General features: G+C 41.2%; 1 protein-coding gene across 1 annotated transcript in view; it reads left to right on the forward strand.

Annotated features, from left to right (window-relative positions):
* Window positions 1-615: 615 nt before the first annotated feature.
* The window catches only part of LOC134220093 (synaptogenesis protein syg-1), a 577,445-nt gene continuing 551,248 nt past the window's right edge, over window positions 616-26,812 (forward strand). Inside the window, exon 1 of the mRNA XM_062699069.1 lies at window positions 616-1,517. The gene's annotated coding sequence lies outside the window, so the exon portion shown is untranslated. The remainder of the gene's footprint in view (window positions 1,518-26,812) is intronic.

Below are 26,812 nucleotides of genomic sequence, written 5' to 3' on the forward strand. Positions count from 1 at the left end.
TTTGAATTCTAGTTAAATATCTGGAGATTTTTTAAATATTCAAATATCGTCATTTATGTAACATAGATTAAAGTTATGTATATAAAACTTTGAGTATGAAAACTTTATGAGTCCTCTTTAGCTCGTCCTGAATCCGTAAACTGTTTCAGAGTTCCGCATTTCTATTCCGTTTGCATATTGTATATTAAACTTTGACTTGTTCCAGCTCTGTTTGAAAGGCTTCGTTTACCTTTTTACTAACTCGTTACACATGCTTGCGTTCTCTCCGGACTGTCAGTCAGTCGGTCAGGCAAAATATCCTCTCTGTTTCGGCGTTGTGTTTTATGGATCGCACATTTCCATGGAGAGCTGCCGTGTTCTCGTTGCTCCGGTACTTGGCTGAACTCCCTCGCGCGCGCACGTTCCGTTCTCTCGCTCTGTGTCGTCTGCCTCCAGCGTGGTTCGCATTCTTCGTGATGCATTGACAGTTTTTCCCAGTGTACCACCTACCTCACGCCGACGGTCGTTGTATCGGTTCCATGCAGCAGCAGTAGCACCAGTCTGACGGTGAACAGTTTGAGCCTTTCTGGATCCAACGTTTCAGTTGACTTCTCGCGGTCGTTGTATGTGGACAAGTTTTCAGCTCCCGGTAAAGCTCCAACCGAAAACAGTGATACCACCCAAAGATACACCAGGGGGTCTTTTGTTGGTGCTGAAAGTGCATCTGTGGCAGGCCAGGATCTTCGGGTGAGAGCTTCACGAGAGGACCCATCAGAGCGGCGGTGGTCTTAGTTTGAGCTCGTGGAAAATCCGTGTGATCACATTAGTTCAGAGCATCTCTGACACTGATAAATGATAAATGGGAAACGAGTGAGGCTGTTGGGGTTTGTTGGCTTTGATGTTGTACGTGTTGTTTGGCCGTTGGAACAAGTTCCACTGGGAGAAGAATTTGAAAATCGTTGATCCTGATTAGCTGTTCTTGCGAATGATGGAGCGTGATTGAATCGAGAATAATTAATGTGATTATATGTATATCTCTTGATCGCTTACGCAGCTGTCCTCAGTGAAATCTGGAATTTGCATAAATATAATACTGCTAACAGCAAATAAGTGTGAATTCAATATTTGGAGTTAATTGAATAAGTGCTACAATTGATGTAATCATCCCAGTTGTTATTCTCGTTAGTTGAATAATCAGAACAGTGCATTACTTCGCAGTTTAAACGTTCCAGTTATCCAGTAATCAAAGTGAGACATCGTTTTATGCTAATTAATAAAGTTGTGGAAAACCTCTTCCCTTCATCAACGGTAGAGTGATAATTAGTGAGCATAAAATTTTACGAGAAAAAAAACGAAACGAGAAAATCAGAAGAAAAGTGAACCAATTGCAGCTCAGTTGAAATCCCGACGGAAGAGCACCGGGAACTGAACAGAAAATCTCCGTTGGAAAACACCGACAACCAATTGGATTTACGAAAGGAGCATCAAATAAATCACATTCAATGGCAGCAGCGATTGCGACGGGATAAAAGGACAAAGTTAGTATAATTGTGTCATTAGACAAAAGCAAAAAGGGCAAACTCGAAATAAGAGAAATGGTTGTAATTAACGACGACATTTCTTTTTTCGAAATTCATTCAACGTTTGTAGTATAGTTATCCGTTTTCCGGTGGATTGTGTGATCCGCTTGTTCGCCAAGGTTGGCATTGTGGCTGACTGTGCACAGCTGGATACAACAGTTGTACAACACACATCAAAGGATAATGTGCTTTGAATGGGATGAGGATGTGGTGAATTTATTTTTCTGCTTTTAATGAATTACGTCGTGATAATTGAAACAATACCATAGGACACGAGCACGATATCGTAGCAATGTTGAAAATTTGGTGACCTAAAATGTTTTTTTTTATTGTTAGGCTCTCAGACATGAGTATTTCAATGTTGAAGATTACAGTGGTGTACACCTGTGTTCAGAATAATAGCAGCGGAAGCCGTTTTTCATACAAAATGGTCAACTTTGACAAGCTGCAACTTTGTACCCCGATGACCGATTGAGCTGAAATTTTGGCAGTGAACTACAAATATGATGAATTTTACACATACTACGTTACAATTTTTTCGAATGACGCGTTCAAAAATTACGCACTAGGTCAAATTGTTCAAAAAAATAGCAGTTTTTATTTTTGTTATATTGGCCAATTCAAATGTCAAATTCAACAATTTATATTTTTTAAATTTTAAACTTAGTGTCTCGCAGCACCTGAATTCAAATTGATAACATTCCAATCAATTGTTTTATTGATATTTCGAAAACAAAAACTGCTATTATTTTGAACAATTTGACCTAGTGCGTAATTTTCGAACGCGTCATTCGAAAAAATTGTAACGTAGTATGTGTAAAATTCATCATATTTGTAGTTCACTGCCAAAATTTCAGCTTAATCGGTCATCGAGGTGCAAAGTTACAGCTTATCGAAGTTGACCATTTTGTATGAAAAACGGCTTCCGCTGCTATTATTCTGAACACAGGTGTAGATGAAAATTAGGTGCATTGGCATGTGTTTTTGATTTTTTTTATCGATTTGATAGACGAATCCAAGTAAAAATAAGAAGAAGACGCACGACGGTGTTAACTTTGACATATTCTACAGCATTGCATAGGAAGATCATTTTGAAATGCTTATAATAAATTCTAGACAAAATGTGACTAAAATCTGATTGATGTATGATACGAAAAAAGTTCCGAACTGTATGATAGATACATTTTTGGATAATATACAAAAAATTAGATACGCTTACAAATATATTATTCAGGACTTTTTCCGTATCGTACATCAATTAGATTTTAATTAGAATTTATTATAAGCATTTTAAAATGATATTCCTATGCTGTGCTGTAGGATCTGTAGGTAGCACCATCGTGAGTCTTCTTCTTATTTTCACTTGGATTCGTCAATAAACATCTCTACTTATTACTCCTGCACAACTATCCAAGTTCATTTACCACTCTAACTATTTATCTTGTTCAACTTAAAAGGTATTTATGTCTATTTTGAATATTGATGATATATAAATTGATATGGCGAAAAGAGAATAATAAATTAGCAATGTCATTAGTGGATGTAAAAAAATGTCACAAGAGAGATATTTTTATAAACATGGATATGCATACCTATTTCAAGATTGTCGAAAATTCATAAAGTTCATGGGAAATCGCTTTATTAAGATTTAGTGCATACTAAGAGTATGTCCAATTATTCGGAAAAGCATGTGGTCAAATGTATACAACATACAGTAGGTTACAAAAACAATTTGGATTCGCAATAATACCTAGTATTATCATGATTTATCGAAAGCGCATTGGATTGTACTATCTTAAACTGTTAATCCGTGTTACAGGTGAACCTGTCATGAAGCACAAAACAATATGAATGCATGACAGAACCAAATGCCGTGAGTTACCGTTACATTATTCCAAGCGGCATGATATGTGTCACAAAACGAGTGGAATATATTTTTGAGAGTATTGAATGCATCGTCAAGGAACCTAAATAGTTGATAAATAATTCAGTTAATTGCTTTTTTTATGCATTTTTACGCGGATTGTGGAAACTTCGAATATAATAAAACATTTTCTATTTTCAGAAATTGACCACCCTCTATAGAAATTCAGTTTTGAAAACTCGTTGTGTATATACATAGCCTGTGGATGATTCAAAATATAAATGACAGATTTACCAGATTTTTCACACTGGTTTATCTAAGAAGTTTTATTTCATGCATACGGTAATTACCGTGAAAAATCGTTTTCGTCAAGTCGTTTTTACGTAAGATTTGGGATTAACTGTATTTCATAATCATACTATAGCATCCATCTAGCATTGGTGGTGGTGGATCTCGTGGATTATAAAAATGACATAAATATATAAGAGAGGTCAAATCTGCACTTGAGGGGATAGATTTTACTTTATTCTTCAAATTATATCTATTTGCGGTCATTTGAACGCATTACAGCAGTTCCTGTAAACAAAAGAGTACTATGTAGAATAGACCATAGTTTGTGTGATGAAAAGGAATTCTTAGCATTAAATTATTCCGCAGTTGTCGGGGTTGTGCGTTGATATTTTAAAATTAAAATTTGTCCCAGAAGAGTGTCACAAGCGATTCTTCCTTGCAAAATATCGGCGACGGTGGATGCTCTGCATACATCGCTTCTGATACGCAGAGGTTATAAGCTGATCAGCTGGTAACGGCTCTCGTAGCTTGGAAGTCGTAGAGGGTTCCTCCAGGGAAGGTTGCGGAGTGCGTACCGAATAAATCGACGTTGAACGGATTCGATGCGTTCGACACCGTTGTTATGGTTCGGACTACAGACCGCAGAGCAGTATTCTAACGTGGATCGCACGAGTGAGCAATAGAGTGAATATTCGTGAAACTCTTCGTCACTTTAATCATAAATCCCAGAGACCTGGTTGCTTCATAAACAACATATGAAATTTGATTCGAGTATGTCAGTCTTGCGAGCAAAGGCGTACGATTGCCAATCCGGAGATGGCGAGTTCGATTCTCGGTCCGGTCTAGGATGTTTTCGGGTTGGAAGCATTCTCGACTCCCTGGGCATAGTGTATCCGTTGTACTTGCCACACAAGATACATATTCATGCAATGGCGGGCATAGAAAAGCTATTAATTAATAACTGAGGAATTGCTAATAGAATACTAAGTTGAAAAGCAGGCCAAGTTCCAGTTGGAATGTAGAGCAATTGAAAAAAAAAAAACATTCTGGAATCCAATAGAATACTGAGATCTTTCACGTAGTGCACTTTTTTAAATAGTTGTTCCGAACAGGCAGTAGTTAAAGTTATGATCGATTTTTGATGATTTTTTCGTATTAAATACCAGTTGATTTAGATTGCACCGATCGGGTCATGAAGTAAGTAATAATCGGCTCAGGGATGGGAAAAATCAAATTTTCAAATAAGCGATCACATATCCAAATTATCAATTCTAGACCAACATTTGTAAAGGGCGTAACAGCCAAAATTTATTCCTTCTAATTATTTGTCCACATATACTACCCGCCAAAAGTATGGAAGCGCAAAAATGAGTATTGCAACACTTACTTTGACTATTGCAACACCCCCCAAAAAGTTTAGCATACAGTTCAAGTTTTGGTAGGAATTATCATTCTAATGTTTCTTTACAAAAGCATGTACGCCCAAATCACGCCGAATTTTTTAACCCACAGAAGCTGCCATTATCGGGATCTTAGTATGCTGAGGCCGCGAGCGGACGTTAAAATTTTCGCGCTGGTATTGCCAATTTTTTTATTGAAATATTGAAGATTAGTGAAGATTTGTTCACCAATTTTGCAGTGGAGAATGTAATGCCCGGAGAAGCTCTATTGCAAGAACAATCCTGATGTTTATTCCTGTACAAGCTATAGGATATGAATGACCGGTACCAAATGCAGGCATGGCAATACAGAAGGAAGAACGGGAATGCCTTGTAGTTTTCTTTTGAATGAACGAATACAAGACTAAGATTGAACTAATGAGCCACTGTATTGGGGGTGACATGATGGTATAACCATTGGACGGACCATTCCGAATCATGAAGGAATAAGGTTTGATAATTATTATTATTGGGATGAAGAACAACTTCGGCATGTTATTTTGTTTCTTATAATTTAGATCAATCAAAATCATTGCATTCAATCTAGACCAACATTTGAAAAGGGCGTAACAGTCAAAATTTATTCCTTCTGATTCGTCGTCTACATATACAGGGGTTAGGCAAAATGATTGAGATAGGCAAAATTTGGCCCAAATTCAAATCCTTATAACTTTTTGAAAAATTGATGAAATTGGACAAAACCGGAAGCATTCGACGGCAAATTTAGTCAAGATTTAGGAACATGTGCGGTCACGAATACTGGCCACCGGACACCGGAGATGTTCCGGATTTTCGGAGGCCATGTCAAAAACACATTTCTTCTGCCGCTCGTATTTTTGTGTGGTTTGAAGTTACATCGATAAACACTATTTTCCTAGAAACTAGATCTTATTGAAAATTGAATGCGGGCTGTTGCGCTAAGATCCGTTGAAAAATATCCGAGATATGGCCATTTCAGTGAACCTGGTTCCGGATACTATGGTCAATTATGTATATCCTTCCAATCACGTATATATTATCCGATACCATATCAATATCGATATCAAACTTCAAGATTTTTCATGGAGATGCTTCAGGAAGCATATGCAGGACGATCAGTTGCCCTGACCACTCTGTGGTAGGTTCCAGGTTCCCCGGGGGAAGTGGCCAATTTGAAAAACGTTCAGAACCCTATCAATATGGGTATCAAACTTCAAGATTTTTCATGGAGATGCTTTAGGAAGCATATTCAGGATGGTCAGTTGCTCTGACCACTTTGTAGTAGGTTCAAGGTGCCCCGGGGGAAGTGGCCAATTTGAAAAACGTTCAGAACCCTATCAATATGGGTATCAAACTTCAACATTTTTCATGGAGATGCTTCAGGAAGCATATTCAGGACGATCAGTTGCCCTGACCACTCTGTGGTAGGTTCCAGGTGCCCCGGGGGAAGTGGCCAATTTGAAAAACGTTCAGAACCCTATCAATATGGGTATCAAACTTCAAGATTTTTCATGGAGATGCTTCAGGAAGCATATTCAGGACGATCAGTTGCCCTGACCACTCTGTGGTAGGTTCCAGGTGCCCCGGGGAAGTGGCCAATTTGAAAAACGTTCAGAACCCTATCAATATGGGTATCAAACTTCAAGATTTTTCATGGAGATGCTTCAGGAAGCATATTCAGGACGATCAGTTGCCCTGACCACTATGTGGTAGGTTCCAGGTGCCCCGGGGGAAGTGGCCAATTTGAAAAACGTTCAGAACCCTATCAATATGGGTATCAAACTTCAAGATTTTTCTTGGAGATGCTTCAGGAAGCATATTCAGGACGATCAGCTGCCCTGACCACTCTGTGGTAGGTTCCAGGTGCCCCGGGGGAAGTGGCCAATTTGAAAAACGTTCAGCACCCTATCAATATGGGTATCAAACTTCAAGATTTTTCATGAAGATGCTTCAGGAAGCATATTCAGGACGATCAGTTGCCCTGACCACTCTGTAGTAGGTTCCAGGTGCCCCGGGGGAAGCGGCCAATTTGAAAAACGTTCAGAACCCTATCAATATGGGTATCAAACTTCAAGATTATTTATGAAGATGCTTCAGGAAGCATATTCAGGATGATCAATTGCCCTGACCACTCTGTAGTGGGTTCAAGGTGCCCTGCGGGAAGTGGCCAATTTGAAAACGTTCAGAACCCTATCAATATGGGTATCAAACTTCAAGATGTTTCATGGAGATGCTTCAGGAATCATATTCTGGACAATCAGTGGCCCCGACCACTCTGTAGTAGGTTGCAGGTGCCCCGGGGGAAGTGGCCAATTTGAAAAACGTTCAGAACCGTATCAATATGGGTATCAAACTTCAAGATTTTTCGAGGTGATACTTCTTAATGCATTTTAGAACCAGCAGCTGTCATGACCACTAGTAGTAGGTTCCATGTGTCTTGGGGAAGTGGCCAATTTGCAAAATGTTCGAAACCATATAAAATACTCAATACTCATTATCAAAGTTCAAGGTTTTGCATGGAGATGCTTCTGGACTCTCCTGTCGAATAGAATTCGCCGCCGCACGAAGTTGACCATCTACAAAACGCTCATTAGACTGGTCGGCCTCTATGGCCACGAAAGTTGGATGTTGCTGGCGAAGGACCAAGGCCCTTGGAGTTTCCGAATGGAAGGTGTTTCGGACTGTTTATGGTGGGGTGCAGATGGAAGCCAATGGAGGTGGTGGTGGAGGCCAATGAATAACGAGTTGTAACTTTTAGGAGAACTACCATATGGTACAATTTTGGCGGTTACGGTGGGCCGGGCATGTAGCCAGAATGTCAGACGACAACCTGATTGAGATGGTGCTCGATAATGATCCGACCGGTACAAGAAGAAGAGGCGCGATGCGGTCACGGTGGATCGACCAAGTGAAAGATGGCCTGCCATCAATGGCAGCAGGTCGCAAGCATGACTTAGCAATTGTGTGGGGTGCTATATCTTGACATGGCCATGGTCCTATTACGGCACTTAAGGGCAAAGTGAAGCCTGCCGATTATCAAATTGTTTTGAAAGACAAGGTATTTGTTGATATGATGACAAATCCTGAATATGACGTCTGTTTTCATTTTTGCGAAAGATCCGCAGGTCGCGTTCCACTTGGTCGATCCACCGTGACCGCTGCACGCCTCTTCTTCTTGTACCGGTTGGATTATTATCGAAGCATCATCTCAATCGGGTTATCGTCTGACATTCTGGCTTCTTGCCCGGCCCATCGTAACCGCCAAAATTGTACCGTGTGGGTAGTTCTCCTAACAGGTACAACTCGTGGTTCATTGACCTCCATCACCACCTCCATTGTATTCCATCTGCACCCCACCATAAATAGTCCGCAACACCTTCCATTCGGAAACTCCAAGGGCGCGTTGGTCCTTCGCCAGCAACATCCAACTTTCGTGGCCATAGAGGCAGACCAGCCTAATGAGTGTTTTGTAGATGGTCAACTTCGTGCTGCGGCGAACTCTATTCGACAGGAGAGTCCAAAAGCATCTCCATGAAAAACCTTGAACTTTGATGCTCATTTTGATATGGTTTCGAACATTTTGCAAATTGGCCACTTCCCCAGGACACCTGGAACCTACTACAGAGTGGTCATGACAGCTGCTGGTTCTAAAATGCATTTAAAAGTAGCACCTCGAAAAATCTTGAGGTTTGATACCCATATTGATAGGGTTCTGAACGTTTTTCAAATGATCCACTTCCCCCGGGGCATCTTGAACCTACTACAAAGTGGTCAGAGCAACTGACCATCGTGAATATGCTTCCTGAAGCATCTCCATGAAAAATCTTGAAGTTTGATACCCATATTGATAGGGTTCTGAACGTTTTTCAAATTGGCCACTTCCCCCGGGGCACCTGGAACCTACCACAGAGTGGTCAGGGCAACTGATCGTCCTGAATATGCTTCCTGAAGCATCTCCATGAAAAATCTTGAAGTTTGATACCCATATTGATAGGGTTCTGAACGGTTTTCAAATTGGCCACTTCCCCGGGGAACCTGGAACCTACCACAGAGTGGTCAGGGCAACTGATCGTCCTGCATATGCTTCCTGAAGCATCTCCATGAAAAATCTTGAAGTTTGATATCAATATTGATATGGTACCGGATAATATATACGTGATTGGAAGGATATACATAATTGACCATAGTATCCGGAACCAGGTTCACTGAAATGGCCATATCTCGGATATTTTTCAACGGATCTTAGCGCAACAGCCCGCATTCAATTTTCAATAAGATCTAGTTTCTAGGAAAATAGTGTTTATCGATGTAACTTCAAACCACACAAAAACACGAGCGGCAGAAAAAATGTGTTTTTGACATGGCCTCCAAAAATCCGGAACATCTCCGGTGTCCGGTGGCCAGTATTCGTGACCGCACATGTTCCTAAATCTTGACTAAATTTGCCGTCGAATGCTTCCGGTTTTGTCCAATTTCATCAATTTTTCAAAAAGTTATAAGGATTTGAATTTGGGCCAAATTTTGCCTATCTCAATCATTTTGCCTAACCCCTGTATAGCTTGATAAGTGGACGAAGAATCAGAAGGAATAAATTTTGGTTTTGACTACTAAATGTTTATAACATTTTTACCATGATTTTTTAGTCTAAATCCTAGCCTAAAATCTAGATTTAGATTGTTATTTATAAATTGTTGATTTCGTATTCTTTTTCACCGACATGGCATTTAACCGTTATGTCGCTGGCAAAAAAAAAACACCCTTAACAGGCCGGCAGGGTACCCGGGTACCCACGAAACTAAAATGCTTATATCTCTGGAAATTTACAACCGATTTCAACAATTTTGGGCTTATTCGATTCAGAATTCTCTCTTCTATAAAGATGTTACCAGGATGAACCGATCCGGTCAATTTGGTTCCTGGAAAATCCGGATTTCCAGGAACATGTCCTGCGTAACTGATACTGATCGTGGATTTCGGTAGCTAATCAGCTATATGGATATCAAACTTCTTGAAATTCCATCACTAGATTGATTTTTATCGATTTGGGTCTATCAAAAGTGCAGATTTTCGATTGGCCAGTCCAGAACAGGTTCCTCGAGGGGTCATATGTGGCCATGAACATTGTTCAATGAAACATCAACAATATGGGTATCAAACTTCATGAAATTAACTCTTGCGTATATCCTTCATGATCCTAGGTTCACCAGACAAGTTGACTCCGGAGTGGCTATTCTGGAACAGATTCCCCGGGAGCCGGGGTTGGCCAAAAACATTTCTCATTGGAACCCCAACAATATGGGTGTCAAACTTCTTGAAATTGTCTCAAGCGTTTATTGGGTTCATCAAACAAGTTCAGACCGGTAACGCTGGGTAGACACCTTTACCTGGTGTGTTACGGGGTAAGATCTACCACGGTTACATTGCCAGCTACAGGCAAATCCTGACCCAACGAATACCTTCTTCATTATCCAACTCCGTGGTATTTATGAGGGTGTCGCTAAGTCGATGGCCTCTCGTTGAGTAAGTACCACGTCAACACTTCCTTCCTCTCCCTAGTTACGGTGAAGATGGGCTTGGCCAGGAGTAGTAATCCTCATGCTTTTGTTATTTTTTGTTCAAGACGGGAATCAAGGACCACTCCCCTTCTTGATTTCTGATAGCATTCTAGATAAGGATCTCAAAAGTAAAACATGGACCTCTGCCTCTCGAACCTTAACCCAAAAATTCCAATAAATTCCGTACGAACTCGTGGCAAGTGCAGAGGTATATTCGGCTTGCAGTGGGCGAGTGATTGCATTATCATTTCATCCCCCTTCCCTACATTGACTTGCATTCTGAATCCACTGATAAACTGTGTGAAAAAAAATCTGTAACTAGACGCGCTCCCTCAGTAGATGAAGAAACTGGCTAGTCTTATCAGTTACGTCGTTCCAGTTTCAAAATCTACCTGTCTGGCCGTGAAGGCCGATCAACGACGGATGAGATGTTTAGCCTGAAGATGATCCTTTATGAATTTCGGGAGTACAACTTGCAGACTCACCATCTGTCTATTGATTTCAAAGCATCGTACGATTCAGTAAAATGAAATTAGCTGTGGCAGATAATGTCTAAACATGGTTCTCCGGCGATGCTGATTACGATGATACGTGCAACGCTTGATGATTCGAAATAAAATTTCGGGTTGCAGGCGACGTATCATTAGAGATGTCGCAAATTAATCGATTACTTCGATTAATCGATTCATCGTTGTGATAATCGATTAATTTTGAATCGATTATTACCCAACGATTAATCGATTCAATAATCGACAAGAATCAAGAGTAATCGATTAGTAACTAATCGATTAATCGGGATTTTACGACATCTCTACGTATCATCCGCGGAGCGATTGAAGCAGAGTGATGCGTTTTCAAATTTATTGTAAATATTGCACTCGAGGGGGTAATTAGGAGATCTGGTGTGCAGAAGAATGACACTATTATGGCATGGTCGCATATGCTCCTGATCTTTGCGGACGACATTGACTACATTCGATCGCAGGGCAGTAGTGGAGGCTTTTGCTCTAATGAAGAGGGAGCTGGCGAAAATAGGCTAAATCATCGACTCTACCAAGACGGAGTATATCGTTGCGGGTAAAGATAAAGGTAGACCTATTGTTGTTAGTGCTAAGGTAGTGCTTGATGGGGAAGTTGTTGAAGAATTTGTTTATCTTTGAACACATGACATGTGACAATGACGTTTCCTGTGAAAAGAAAAGACGTATTGCTGCTGCGAACAGGGGCTTCCTCGAATATTGGAAACGAAATTTGCCCTGATTCGTAAGAATGTAAAAAGAGGCGGACAGGAAAGCTTTTGACGTTTTCGAGCGAAGAGTGCTACGTACAATTCTCGATGGGAAACTAGAAAAAGATGTGTGGCGCAGACGCATGAATCACGAGCTGTATCAAGTGTATAAAGAAGAAAATATTATGAATCGTATAAAATATGGCAAACTCCAGTGGGCCGGTCACTTAGTGCGAATGTCGGAAGAAAGAATAGCAAAAACAATATTCACCACAGATCCGGATAGAGGCCAGTGACTTCGTGGAAGGCCACAAACACGCTAGCTGCAGCACGCGGGGGAATCGGACCTGGGAACCCTAAACGTTTATGAAAATTGGAGGAACATCACCCAAGATTGACAATTGTGGAGCTCTACAATACGCTAGTCAAAGGTTGTTTTGAGCTGCTAGTGGAGTGTCTTCACTTGTCATAAGACGATTTCGTACTATCCCATTTTATTCCACCATTTGAAGTGAACGAACGATTTATTGAAAGTCGCAGCATTATTGGATGTATTGTGGCTATCCGTTTAGATTGCATCAATTATGCTCTCACATTTCTCAACAAGCGATTTCTAAAAACTCACAACTTTCTAGGACGACTTAAAAATTGGCACATCTTCGAAAGTTCCGAAGCTTCCAGATGCTCACCTAACGGCCACACGGTGTCAATGAATGATTCTCGAATTGATTTTGATCGCACACAGCTACAAAAAAAGTCGCAGCTTTCTAGGGCGAGTTTCTAGCACCACTTAGTGGCCTCCCGGGGTCAATGTTCGGTTCTTGAAATGATATTGGTCTCATTTTGATGCATACATCGCTTTTTGGAACAGTACGGTTTACGAGGATGAATGAATAGTCCTTGTATTGATTTTGCTCGCTCTTTGCTACCACACTAAAATTCTAAAAAGTCTCAGTTTTCTAGGATAAACTTTCAGAATCGGCAACTTCTTCGAATGTTTTGGAGCTTTCGGTGGTCCACTTAGTTGCCTTCTGGTGTCAAAGGGTGGTCCTTGCAATGATTTTGCTCTCAACACACGGATTGCAAAAAAAACTGCAGCTTTCTATTTTTTATTTATATTTATTTATATTGACAAGTATTTATGACCACTTAAGACCCTACGGGGAACCGGGAACCTGTCCTGGAATAGAAACTATAAAGTCAGCACGTCTGGTGGCTCTAAAACAATCAGAAACAAACTGCTGAGGCAATTTCAAGAAGTTTGATACCCATATTGTTGAGGTTCCATTGAAAATTGTTTATGACCATTCTTGGCCCCACTGGGAACCTATTCTGAAATGGCCACTTAAATTTTCACACATCTGTTGGAACCAAGATAATAAACAACAGTCTGCTGTGGAAGTTTCAAGAATTTTGACATCCATCTTGTTGGGGATCCAATGAGAAATGTTTTTGGCCAACCTTGGCCATTAAGGTGCTTCATTTTGAGAAATCGAACCTTAGATGCCTTTCGCCATACTGATTTCAGAAAGTTAACTCCCAGTGTGCCGCTCGAAGCAGGCGATTCATTGCCAGCATGAGATAACCGCCGGAAATGTGTGTGTGGCGAAAGCCATCCAACCCTGGTTTTCTCAAAATAAATCGCCTGCTTTGAGCGCCTGGGGCTTGCCTAGGATGTGGTGGGGTTTGACAGTGGGCCCTGTTAAACCTCTATAAAAAGCTGCATGTATCCGCAAGTAGGCCCCACCAAAGCGACCGTGTGCCGCTCAAAGCGCACAAGCCCAAGTCCTGGTGTTAGGTGGGACGCTAAACAGCCCTGACACGACGGCCCTCCGACGAGACAGGAGGTTTGCGCAGGCCCAATAAGCCGCCTAGAAAACCAATCATTACGAACAATATAAGAGATAATGCGACTCGATATAATCGGCAAAGACCTAGGCGACGAATACAGGATCACGATTGGAAGCTTGGAACATGGAATTGCAAGTCGCTAGGTTTCGCAGGTTGCGACAGGATGATCTACGATGAATTACATCCCCGCAACTTCGACGTCGTGGCGCTGCAGGAGATTTGCTGGACAGGACAGAAAGTGTGGAAAAGCGGGCATCGAGCGGCTACCTTCTACCAAAGCTGTGGCACCACCAACGAGCTGGGAACCGGCTTCATAGTGCTGGGTAAGATGCGCCAACGCGTGATTGGGTGGCAGCCAATCAACGCAAGGATGTGCAAGCTGAGGATTAAAGGCCGTTTCTTCAACTATAGCATCATCAACGTGCACTGCCCACACGAAGGGAGACCCGACGACGAGAAAGAAGCGTTCTACGCACAGCTGGAGCAGACATACGATGGATGCCCACTGCGGGACGTTAAAATCGTCATCGGTGACATGAACGCACAGGTAGGAAGGAGGAAATGTATAGACCGGTCATCGGACCGGATAGTCTGCACACCGTATCGAATGACAACGGCCAACGATGCATAAACTTCGCAGCCTCCCGCGGAATGGTAGTCCGAAGCACCTTCTTTCCCCGCAAAAATATCCACAAGGCCACATGGAAATCACCTAACCAAGAAACGGAAAACCAAATCGACCACGTTCTAATCGACGGTAAATTCTTCTCCGACATCACGAACGTCCGCACTTACCGCAGTGCGAATATTGAATCCGACCACTACCTCGTAGCAGTATGCCTGCGCTCAAAACTCTCGACGGTGTACAACACGCGTCGAAGTCGGACGCCGCGGCTTAATATCGGGCGGCTACGAGACGGTAGACTAGCCCAAGAATACGCGCAGCAGCTGGAAGTGGCACTCCCAACGGAAGAGCAGCTAGGCGCAGCGTCTCTTGAAGATGGCTGGAGAGATATTCGATCCGCCATTGGTAGCACCGCAACCGCTGCACTTGGCACGGTGCCCCCGGATCAGAGAAACGACTGGTATGACGGCGAATGTGAGCAGTTAGTGGAAGAGAAGAATGCAGCATGGGCGAGATTGCTGCAACACCGCACGAGGGCGAACGAGGCACGATATAAACAGGCGCGGTACAGACAAAACTCGATTTTCCGGAGGAAAAGCGCCAGCAGGAAGATCGAGACCGTGAAGAAACGGAGCAACTGTACCGCGCTAATAACACACGAAAGTTCTATGAGAAGTTGAACCGTTCACGTAAGGGCCACGTGCCACAGCCTGATATGTGTAAGGATATAAACGGGAACCTTCTTACGAACGAGCGTGAGGTGATCCAAAGGTGGCGGCAGCACTACGAAGAACACCTGAATGGCGATGTGGCAGACGAAGATGGCGGTATGGTGATGGACCTGGGAGAACGCGCGCAGGACATAATTTTCCCGGCTCCGGATCTCCAGGAAATCCAGGAGGAGATTGGCCGGCTGAAGAACAACAAAGCCCCTGGGGTTGACCAACTACCAGGAGAGCTATTTAAACACGGTGGTGAGGCACTGGCTAGAGCGCTGCACTGGGTCATTACCAAGATTTGGGAGGAGGAAGTTTTGCCGCAGGAGTGGATGGAAGGTGTCGTGTGTCCCATCTACAAAAAGGGCAATAAGCTGGATTGTAGCAACTACCGCGCAATCACATTGCTGAACGCCGCCTACAAGGTACTCTCCCAAATTTTATGCCGTCGACTAGCACCAACTGCAAGGGAGTTCGTGGGGCAGTACCAGGCGGGTTTTATGGGCGAACGCTCCACCACGGACCAGGTGTTCGCCATTCGCCAAGTACTGCAGAAATGCCGCGAATACAACGTGCCCACACATCATCTATTTATCGACTTCAAAGCCGCATATGATACAATCGATCAGGACCAGCTATGGCAGCTAATGCACGAACACGGTTTTCCGGATAAACTGATACGGTTGATCAAGGCTACGATGGATCGGGTGATGTGCGTAGTTCGAGTTTCAGGGGCATTCTCGAGTCCCTTCGAAACTCGCAGAGGGTTACGGCAAGGTGATGGTCTTTCGTGTTTGCTATTCAACATCGCTTTGGAAGGGGTAATACGAAGAGCAGGGATTAACACGAGTGGTACAATTTTCAATAAGTCCGTCCAGCTATTTGGTTTCGCCGACGACATAGATATTATGGCACGTAACTTTGAGAAGATGGAGGAAGCTTACATCAGACTGAAGAGGGAAGCTAAGCGGATCGGACTAGTCATCAACACGTCGAAGACGAAGTACATGATAGGGAGAGGTTCAAGAGAAGACAATGTGAGCCACCCACCGCGAGTTTGCATCGGTGGTGACGAAATCGAGGTGGTAGAAGAATTTGTGTACTTGGGCTCACTGGTGACTGCCGAAAATGACACCAGCAGAGAAATTCGGAGACGCATAGTGGCTGGAAATCGTACGTACTTTGGACTCCGCAAGACGCTCCGATCGAATAGAGTTCGCCGCCGTACCAAACTGACAATCTACAAAACGCTCATTAGACCGGTAGTCCTCTACGGACACGAGACCTGGACGATGCTCGTGGAGGACCAACGCGCACTTGGAGTTTTCGAAAGGAAAGTGCTGCGTACCATCTATGGTGGGGTGCAGATGGCGGACGGTACGTGGAGGAGGCGAATGAACCACGAATTGCATCAGCTGTTGGGAGAACCATCCATCGTTCACACCGCGAAAATCGGACGACTGCGATGGGCCGGGCACGTAGCCAGAATGTCGGACAGTAACCCGGTGAAAATGGTTCTCGACAACGATCCGACGGGCACAAGAAGGCGAGGTGCGCAGCGGGCAAGGTGGATCGATCAGGTGGAAGATGACTTGCGGACCCTCCGTAGACTGCGTGGTTGGCGACGTGTAGCCATGGACCGAGCCGAATGGAGGAGACTCTTATATACCGCACAGGCCACTTCGGCCTTAGTCTGAATAAATAATAAATAATTGAGCGTGCTCACAGGAGTTAACTTGCGGAAATCAGTATGGCAGAAGTCATCTAAAGTTTAATATCTCGAAAATAAGAACATTAATCGAAAAAATATTTGGTAGGCGTAGTAATGGACACCTTCCCAAATAACTGATACCAAATATTTCTTCGTTGAAAGTTCCTACTGGTGAGAAAACCCGCGTTAGATGTTTACTACGCCTACCAAATATTTATTCGATAAAGGTGCATAATTTCTAGAAATCAAACCTTACATGCTTTTCGCCATACTGATTTCAGAAAGTTAACTCCTAGTGTACCGCTGTAAGTACGCTCAAAGCGAGTTATTAATTGCTAAGAATCAAGTTAGAATGAAGCGAAATAGGGGAACTGGGGGTAGGACGCCCACGTTAAGGAAAATGCCATTTTTATCAATGAAAACCACCATTTCAGCCAGTTTTCATCAGCGCATACTAAAGAACAGCATATCTGCGACTGACTACCGATGACAGATATCTAATTGTACATTTTATTGCACAGAAATTTGATTTTTAAAAAGCACCCGAAAAATATTGATTTTGAAACCATGCGGGGTGAGATGCGCCAGTGGATGGGTTAAAACGCGCATGTGTTTATCGTACTGATTTTCATTTTAATTGCATACATTAAGGCAATTAACCGAATGTTTCAGCTGTTTCGGTCATACGAAATGAGCATGGGCGTACTGCCCCACACCGACCTCAGAAGTTTGAAGGCCCATCAAATCGTTTTAAGACCAATTTTGACGACGATTTCGTGTGGAATATAAAGAACACGAGTAAGCAGCATGGCTCATGGCTCAATTTTCAATTTACCAATGAATAACAGCGATAGAAAGACTAAATTTCACCGAGCTAGAATTGCATCAAAACACGCAAAAATCATTTTTTTCGAGTTTTTCATGTGTATGTGTGTGATATTTAACCTTATTCAGGGGTGGCGCGTTTTAACCCCTATAGGCGTGTTACCCCCACTTCCCCTATAGGAAAAATAACATTGCGAGTCACACAGTCTAGAAAAAATGCTCGTTGATGTCCATTTCCATCCACAGCTTTATTTGTATTTTACAGATGAGCGTATTTCGACCTCAGATGTGATAAAGGAAAGCTACACAAAAATTCACTTTCATGAAACAAATGAAGAGAAACCTTAGCTGCAATGTCTTCTACAATATCTCGACTTGATGTGATTTCCTCGACTCGAGTGTCCGAGCCGTCTACAAAGTACCATGCAACAACATGCAACAATTTATTGTATGTCGCTTTTTTTTCTTTGAGTTTGTCTGTCGACTGGCTAAGGCGTTCGTCGCTTTTGTCGATGATGTCAAAAGGACAGTGGTTGCATCCAATCATTTTTTTTAAATTCAATCTACCACATGTTGTGCATGCTGTAGCTACGTTGCATTCTCCAACCATCAGTTGTTCGAACCGACTAACGTTGGATTGCTGGATATTTAGTAATCCCTGTCATTCGACCGCCACACTTCGCCGTACGGAGTGAAATCCTAACCATTTCCGATAATTCCAGTGGTACGAATAAACGCAAAACGTCTTAACGGATCATTTTGATTAATGGGGCTGGTCCATCGAGGACCGGATTACGGTAATTGAGTGTACAGCCTCGAGCGGCCATACTGAGCGTGAACATTTTGTTTCGCTCTCTCTGGATTGATATCTCTATTTCTGTGGAAAATATGCATGGTGGCAAGTAGGAATGGGTTCGTAGCATAGATCTATCCCAGCAATATTATCACATCTGGATTTATCGGCTTTGCGGCTGAGTTCGTAAACAAACTGCCAGAAATATGAATGATGCGAGAAAGATGTACCTTGGCTGGAACTTTATGATATTGATGGCATCAATCGCCAGGAGATATTTTGCAAGCGTATCCCAAACGTGGGGCTTCATACTTTTTTCTCAACATTCTGATATTGTACACTCGTTCGTTTCAAGTTTTGACTTGTTTTTATACCATGATAAGCTTCTTACACGGTTTCCTCCGGCAGTTACATTCTTTTTCTCTTAGCAAAAGTCAAATTTTCATATATAGAAACTTTTTGCTACTTGTTCATCCTGACAACACGTGGTAGGTTAATTTAATTCCATTTTTATTCTTTTCTCGGGCCAATCGTGCCCTGCTAGGGACTCGCAGAGTTACTCTCGATTTCCAATAGAGTCGCTAAACTTTCTTCCCCAAAGCACCGAGAACTTTCGCTTAATGAGAAAAGTTCCACCCTAAAACTTTCGGCGACGTCACATCTCGATGGGTGAGTGACTGTTCGGACGTTGGATTAGCTAAAACAAAAAGATGGTCAAAATCGAAAAAAAGTGCACGATTTGTGACAGAGTATGTGATTGGCATGCGAAGGATCATGTGGGGAGAAGGATGCGAATAATTTCAATAAGTGACATATGTCATAATTGATTTCCCACTTTAGTAAAAACTTTATTTTATCATTTTCCTCGACCACTTGTCGACGACAAGTTGTCGTTTGATGGGCGGCATTTTTCGAGCGCTGTTATTTATTATAGAACGATGCATATAGGATTTAATTTGTGGACAAAATATTTACAACTGTTGTTAATGTTTTTTTTATAAATAGAGTCTCTTTGTAGGTATGGATTATTTTATGTTGCTGTAGCAGAGGATCATGTGGAATATAAACACAGTCAACTTCCAGTGAACAAAGATACTAGAGTGGGGCGTCGTTGTATGGAAAAATCGCAAACTTTATCCAATCAAGTGATATCAAGGTTTTTCTGACTTTTTTCGGGACCATAATCAACTATGCAAAAGGGGCTTGATTGGTTGCGTCCCCACTTTTCGCATCGCGTTTGAAATGTGTATAAAGATTAGTATGGGAAAACGTAATTTTTTGCATTTTTGCTCCTATCGGCTCAATTTATCGCCAATCACGTCATTCAATACATTTGTAAGATGCTGACAAATTTTGTTGAAGAAGGTCCGTTGCTGGCGCGTCTTCAAAACATGTTATATCGCTTCGAAGACGGATTGTTCAAACCGGGTGCAAGAAATCAATGTTTCTGCCAGCACTTGCGGGCTGGGCCTATGGTTGTTAGAGGGCAAACCCCTTCTTCCTTCTTTTCCGGATTTGTACAGTCTTATAAGACCAATAGTTTTAAGATAACACTCAGTTAAATTATTGGTCCACGTGGCTCGGCAGTGCTGGCATAATAAACGATTTTTTACATATGGTTTGAACAATCAAACTTCGAAGGGTTATAACATTTTTTGTGGATGTTCCAGCAACGTACCATGGCCAGCAAAGTTTGGCCTATACTTTTACACTGCGTGTCACTTGGCTTACAATGAACTGAAACCTCTATGAGTAAAAATGCAAAAATGTTCGTTTTTCCATACTAATTCCCACACAAATTTCAAACGCTATGCGGAAAGCGAGGAAGCAACCAATCATTCTCAAATTCTGCACAGTTGTTTGGGACCCCGAATGATTTCGAAAAACCATTGATTTGAAAAAATGACCATGATGTCCCACTCTAATAGTTAGATACTATGCTCATTGCTCAACTTTCTTCTGTTTTTTTTTTCAACGAATGCAGAACAACATTTTCCACAGATTGTCCATTACTGTCGTACTCATTAGACGTAGTAAACTACTATTTCATTTAATTGGAATGGAACATTAGGTTCAACACAGTCTTCTTTAATTTGTCAATTGCTAAATTTAAGGTTACTCCTGACGGAATCCAAGTTTCAAAGTGCTCGCGTTTTCGGGGGCACACCACTCGATACGGAGGCGGCGCACAACTGTCATTTTGTTTATGTAGCTTTGCTGCGTCGCAGCATGCGTGAAATAATAAAAATGACAGTTGTGCTTTGCTTCCGTATCAAGTGGTGTGCCCCCGAAAACGCGAGCACTTTCAAACTTGGATTCCGTCAGGAGTGACCTTAATAATGGTTTGGATTAAAAATCGCGCGATTATCAGTTGTACATGCAAGTGTTAAACGATCACCAAGCTACGAGTCGGCATTTTCTCGGTGGGCGATGTTATGTCAAAAAGGAGACGATCAGAGGCTTTACAGCAATTACTATTTATTTCTATATTTCATTTAAATGAAATACATGAAAGCCTTACCATTGGTAGAGCTTGTTTCAATCAGAGTCACTCGAAGCAGCAGAACTTTCACTTCCATGATGAAGTCTATTCAGCGATTTCATAATTTTCCAGCTCTTACTGCCTTTGATCAGTTGAACTTATGCTTTGAAACAGAATAATAACAATTTTGTCCTGCATGTTAGCTAATCACCCCACAGTATTCTTGGCATGTTGCGCTTCATTGTTCGGACAGATTATAGGACATTCGATTCGCAGCAACTTCCCTAATGAGAATAATTTCGCCATCGTCATCCATCCTTATAACCGGTCGGAACTTTCCCACCCTCGGCGTCTTCTATAGAGTCTAGTCGAACCACTCACTTAGTGTCGCTGGTTGGGCAGGAGACGGAACATTGTTCCACGTTGTCGCTATCTGTCACCTTCAATCTTTGGCTGACAGGAGTGTTTGATTGAATTTTCCTTACATAATTGATTACTTCGCTTGATTGATATAAGAGTGCTTGTTTTGCCAAGCGGTGACGGCGGTTTCTGTTTACATACTCATTGTGGAAGAATTGAAAGCAAGAAAAAGCGAGTGACCGAATGATAAATGTGGCAAACTTAATTACCGGGAAAACTGTCTCGCTCGGTCGCTTCTTCCGACTGCATGGTATAGGGGGAGACTATGATTGGCTTTTATGCAACCACAGAAAAGCGTCGAACAAAAAAAAAGAATTCGTCCTCGTGTCACTATCATTAGGTCGGTGCCTATAAGTCTGCATCCTGAATGAATATTTTATATCCTGCATGCAAAATACTGGGATCGGAACGGGTACCTTCGGTTGTTAGAAATTCTAGGAATTTCGGGTTTATGTTTAGGATGGGTGAATGCGCTGTTGCTTTGATACTCACGAAATTCGGTGCACAACCACTAGGGTGGCTCAAATTAGTATGGGAAAAACTTTTTTCAATTTTTTTGATTCATTCAGATCTTGAAGAATTTAATACAAAATGTTATGCAGAAAACCGCGAGAAGATTAGAATTTCACCAGCTAAGTTATAAGCATTTCTCTGAAGTGGGGTTTGAGCAAATTTCGTTTCTTTTACCTTTGAAAAGAAATAAATTCACCCCTACAACACTCCAGTAAAATGCTAATATCTTTGCGTAATAAACTCTAATCTTCTCGCGGTTTTCAGCATAACATTCTGTATTTCTAGACCAACATTTGAAAAGGGCGTAACAGCCAAAACTTATTCCTTCTGATTCTTTGTCCACATATATAGCTATATATATTAGAGTGGGGCACAGTTGTATGGAAAAACGCAAACTTCGTCCGATCAAATGAGATCAAGGTTTTTCTGAATCGTTTTGGGACCCCAATCAACTGTGCAAAATATGGGCTCGATTGGTTGACACCTCACATGCCGCATCGCGATTTAAATTTACATGGTGATTAGTATGGGAAAACTTTATTTTCACATTTTTGCTATTAGCGGCTCCAATTTATCATCAATCACGTGACTCAATACGTTAGTATATAGTCTGGAAGATGCCAAAAGACTTTGCCGAAGAAGGTACGTAGCTGGAAGGTCTACAAAAAATTTTATTACGTTTCGAAAATTGATTGTTCAAACCATATGCAAGAAATCAATGTTTCTGCCAACACTACCGGACGACCTATGGATATCGAAGGGCAAAACCCATCTTCTTTCTTGTCAGATTTTTTGCTTTGTGAAATGATCCCGGATAGCTCCCATTAGCTCTAAAGCCCTATAAGATCATTTATTTTGAGATAACACTCAGTTAAATTATTGGTCTACGTAGTTCGGCAGTGCTGGCAGAATAAACGATTTTTTGCATATGGTTTGAACATTCAATCTTCGAAACGTTATAACTTTTTTCGTGAACGTTCCAGCAGCGTGCCTTCTTCAGCAAAGTTTTTCGGCATCTTTTGGGTTATACTTTAACGCAATGTTCACGTTGAACTGAAACCTCTAGTAGTAGAAATGTAAAAATATACATTCTCCCATACTAATTTCCATACAAACTTCAAACGCGATGCGGAAAGCGAGTAAGCAACCAATCGGTCCCAAATTCTGCACAGTTGTTCAGGACCCAGAATGGCTTCAAAAAACCATTGATTTGAAAAAATGACCATGACGCCCCACTCTAATATATATGTAGATGAAGAATCAGGTGGAAAAAAATTTGGCTGTTACGCCCTTTTCAAATGCTGGTCTAGATTTAATTCTACAAGAACTGAATGAGTATCATGGTTCTTGATAGTAAATTGTGCAGTCCAACTACAAATCACTGTTTTTGAATGTTTCTGCATACATTTTTCCATATAAACTTCCAACGAGTTTAGCACCGCCCAAACGTTTATCGATTTGGCTGAAATTTTGTCCAGAGCATCAGCGCATCAAATAGAACCGAATAAGAGGGCCCATCAAAAAATTTGAAAAAGTGTTTTTTGAGCCACCCTAACAACCACCGATGGTTTTCTAAAAGATAATAGTGATCGTTAGAGCTGAAGAATATTAGTCGATTAATAAATAAATCTTATAGGTATAAATTTAGCTTTGGTGAGAGTGATCTCCATTCCGAGCCAATCCAAAACGCTGAGCAAATATGCATGTGTAGCGATCGTTCGAATATTGATTAAAAGTTCTTTTCTCCAAAGTGTTTTATAAAAAAAAACTCTTCGTAGCCGAAAGCAAAAAAATTTCAAGATTATAACGAATATAAAAAATATAAATAATAATGTGTCCTAACGTATTTATTTTTTCTGTGTTACTGGACCAGTACTTTAAGTGGAACCCGAAACTGCTAATAAAGTCATTTGCTGATGTGCCATTGGATAAGACATCGCTTTTTAATAACGATTGCTACCTCTTTCTACGCTACGTCCACTTTCTTCCGACGAATTGTTTTGTCACGATCAACCAACCACTTCCAGATATCAGAGTTCAGATTGTCTTCTGTAACTTCTATAGAGTTCAGTCCTCATCTGAGGTTTCCGATGGAGCTTGTTCTTTTCCATTTTCGGATACAACGCCAGCCTATGTTGTACATTGTCCTTGCTTAGGGTAACGGTACCAATAGTGGAGGTTAGTAAATCCAGAAAAGAAATATTTTTTAAAACATCGATTAATTATGCGAAATTTACATCTTTAATACCTCCGCAAAAAGATAAACTAATAAATTTGCCAACAAAAATGAGGTTGATGTTATTTAACATCAACAACTACAAAGTATTGCTTGCACTACTAATAGGTACACTGTTCCTTTAGTGGCGGTAAACAATGATTTTGGTTCCAATAGTGGTGCTATCCATTGATTTCTTATGAGACTCACTACTATTGGCACAGTTGCAGCACTATATGTTTTTATTCAGTTCAATCAAAGTTTATTGCCTATTTCCGGGGATTAAACCACCCGACTTGGACGTTTCATAACACCCAACTTTGGTTTCATAACATTGTTTTTATTGTTTTTCAAGCGAAATCTTAGGATAAGATGCATTTAACAGGATACTTAAAGCACGACGCATCAACTGAAACCATCGTATAGTGTATAATTATTAAAAATCTAATTAAAACCCAAATACCTCCACTAAGGGTACGGTGAACCTTCTGTACTGGACATGAATATCTCCGATAACAACCTGCGCGACACAGAATTCATGTATCCTTAAGGTGAAGGTGGGTTGAGTACCAAAACAAAGCGTTTTAAAGTATTGGTACAATAAAAACTGTCATATACTGTAGTAGTATTGGGGTCGTATCTATAAAAAACAAAAATTATTAGTAGGGTGGTTCAAAAAATGACCCAGTTCCACCACGCTTACTCGATTCCGTCCCATGCTCCGAGTGTCCTCCAAAAATCGATTTGAACAAAACTGGTTGAGCACAAGCCGGTTCAAGTTAGTATAACAACTAGTACGGGAAACTAAACCAAACGCTGGCGAAAAGAGAGCCCACATAGCTGAAAGTAACATTCCAGAGACTTCACTCGCACCGCAGAAAAGATCCATTGACGTAACGCAAAAATAGCATTTTATACCCCGCTCACCCCAATGTCAAACTTTTTGTATGAAGTATCTGCTCCTGGTGCGATAGATATCACAGACAAATTCTGGCTATTTTGTTGAATTACGCGTTTCACTGATGCCTTCTGAGAAGCCTAATTATCATGCTAAAGATTCGCAACCTCGATTAAAATCGACTCCCAACTATTGGAACGACCATTCAATGCATTGTCTATGAAGTTTGAGCTCTTGAATATTTTATCTAGTCATATGGTCTTCCCCCTCGCCAGCGCCCAATGACGGAGTGCCACAATCAGAATTATGTCAAATTCAACCTCGCTGTTCGGGTGTCCGGTCGCTGATTCGCCGTGATTAGGCACGCTGATAAACGTCAGTTAATAACTGACAAATATGGAAGCGACTGAAAAGAACATTCGTTAACAGCTACAGCATAAAAACATAAACAAAGATAACATTAGTCAGTAGGGAGTGAAACGGAGGAAAACAGAAATTAGAAATCGTTTCAGTAGTAGAAAAGTATATTGAATTTCGATCGAGTTGCGTAGAAGTTGATCATAAGAACACAAAAAACCCTGATTGATCCACATAGTGGTGTTTGTGCCTTTCTCGTACATTAGATATACTAATAAAAAATTGAGTAAGAATTTCTTAGCGTGTTTTTTGTAGTTAAATCTTATTTTGACCATATCTTGAAAATTTGTGAAAATTTGACTATTCTTCATAAAACTCCGATACGACCGAATTTATCTGTGTACCTGATTGATCGTTGATTAGATATTTTACTGAATAAATGCCGGGTGGCTCACTTGCCCCAAAATTCGCTACAACTCGTCGCTGCTGTGTCAACATTATAAAAAAAATAGTCAAACATTTTTAAGGTTGTGGGGATAGGAATTCAACAATCTTAAGGTGATTATAGAATGAAGCCAGAAATCGGCCATTTTGTAAACCACGTGCTTTTCCAATATTTTTTTCAAGAGCACGAGATGAAAGATCCATAACGTGTATGGGGCTGAAATGATGGTAGATCGTTTGCTTAGTTATGCTGAACAATCATAATTTGAGTTTCGGCACTGTACGGAAACTATTACGCCAGATTTGGGCTTTTGGAAATGTATGTAGATACACGTGTGGTGAATTTGAAATTCACCACGGGCTTCATTCTATAATCACCTTAAGTTATTAACTGTTGAAAATAATAAAAATCGAGATATCATACATATGTTGTGTCCTTGTAAAAACTCTAACCCATTGAACCAAGTTTTTTTTTAAAACATTTTTATTTTTGTTTTATTACAAAAATATACTTCATTTCCTATACCTTCTTCTTTTTCTTATTGGCATTACATCCCCACACTAGGACCCAGCTTAGTGTTCATTAAGCACTTGCACAGTTATTAACTGCGAGGTTTCTAAGCCAGTTACCATTTTTGCATTCGTATATCATGAGGCTAACACGATGATACTTTTATGCTCAGCGATGATACTTTTATGCTGATTTCATAGTCCGATCTGGTCAATTTTCGATAAAGAACAATGGGACAGGAATCCCCGTCGAATGCAACTTATTACAAACAAATCGGATCAGGATAAGTGCCTAAAAGTTTTTGAGTTTTATTCTGCGCACAAACATACACACAGACAGACATCATCTCAATTCATCGAGCTGAGTCGATTGGTATATAACACTGTGGGTCTCCGGACTTTCTATCACAAAATCGTCTTGGAAGTGAATATATAGCCTTTTCGTTACACCTTGGTGTACGAGAAAGGCAAAAACATACAGTAAGTAGAATGTTCGATATTACTGTAAGTGAAACACATACAAGTAACGATATTATA

Source organism: Armigeres subalbatus, chromosome 3, assembly GCF_024139115.2.
Source record: "Armigeres subalbatus isolate Guangzhou_Male chromosome 3, GZ_Asu_2, whole genome shotgun sequence".
In the NCBI taxonomy this organism is placed as follows: domain Eukaryota; kingdom Metazoa; phylum Arthropoda; class Insecta; order Diptera; family Culicidae; genus Armigeres; species Armigeres subalbatus.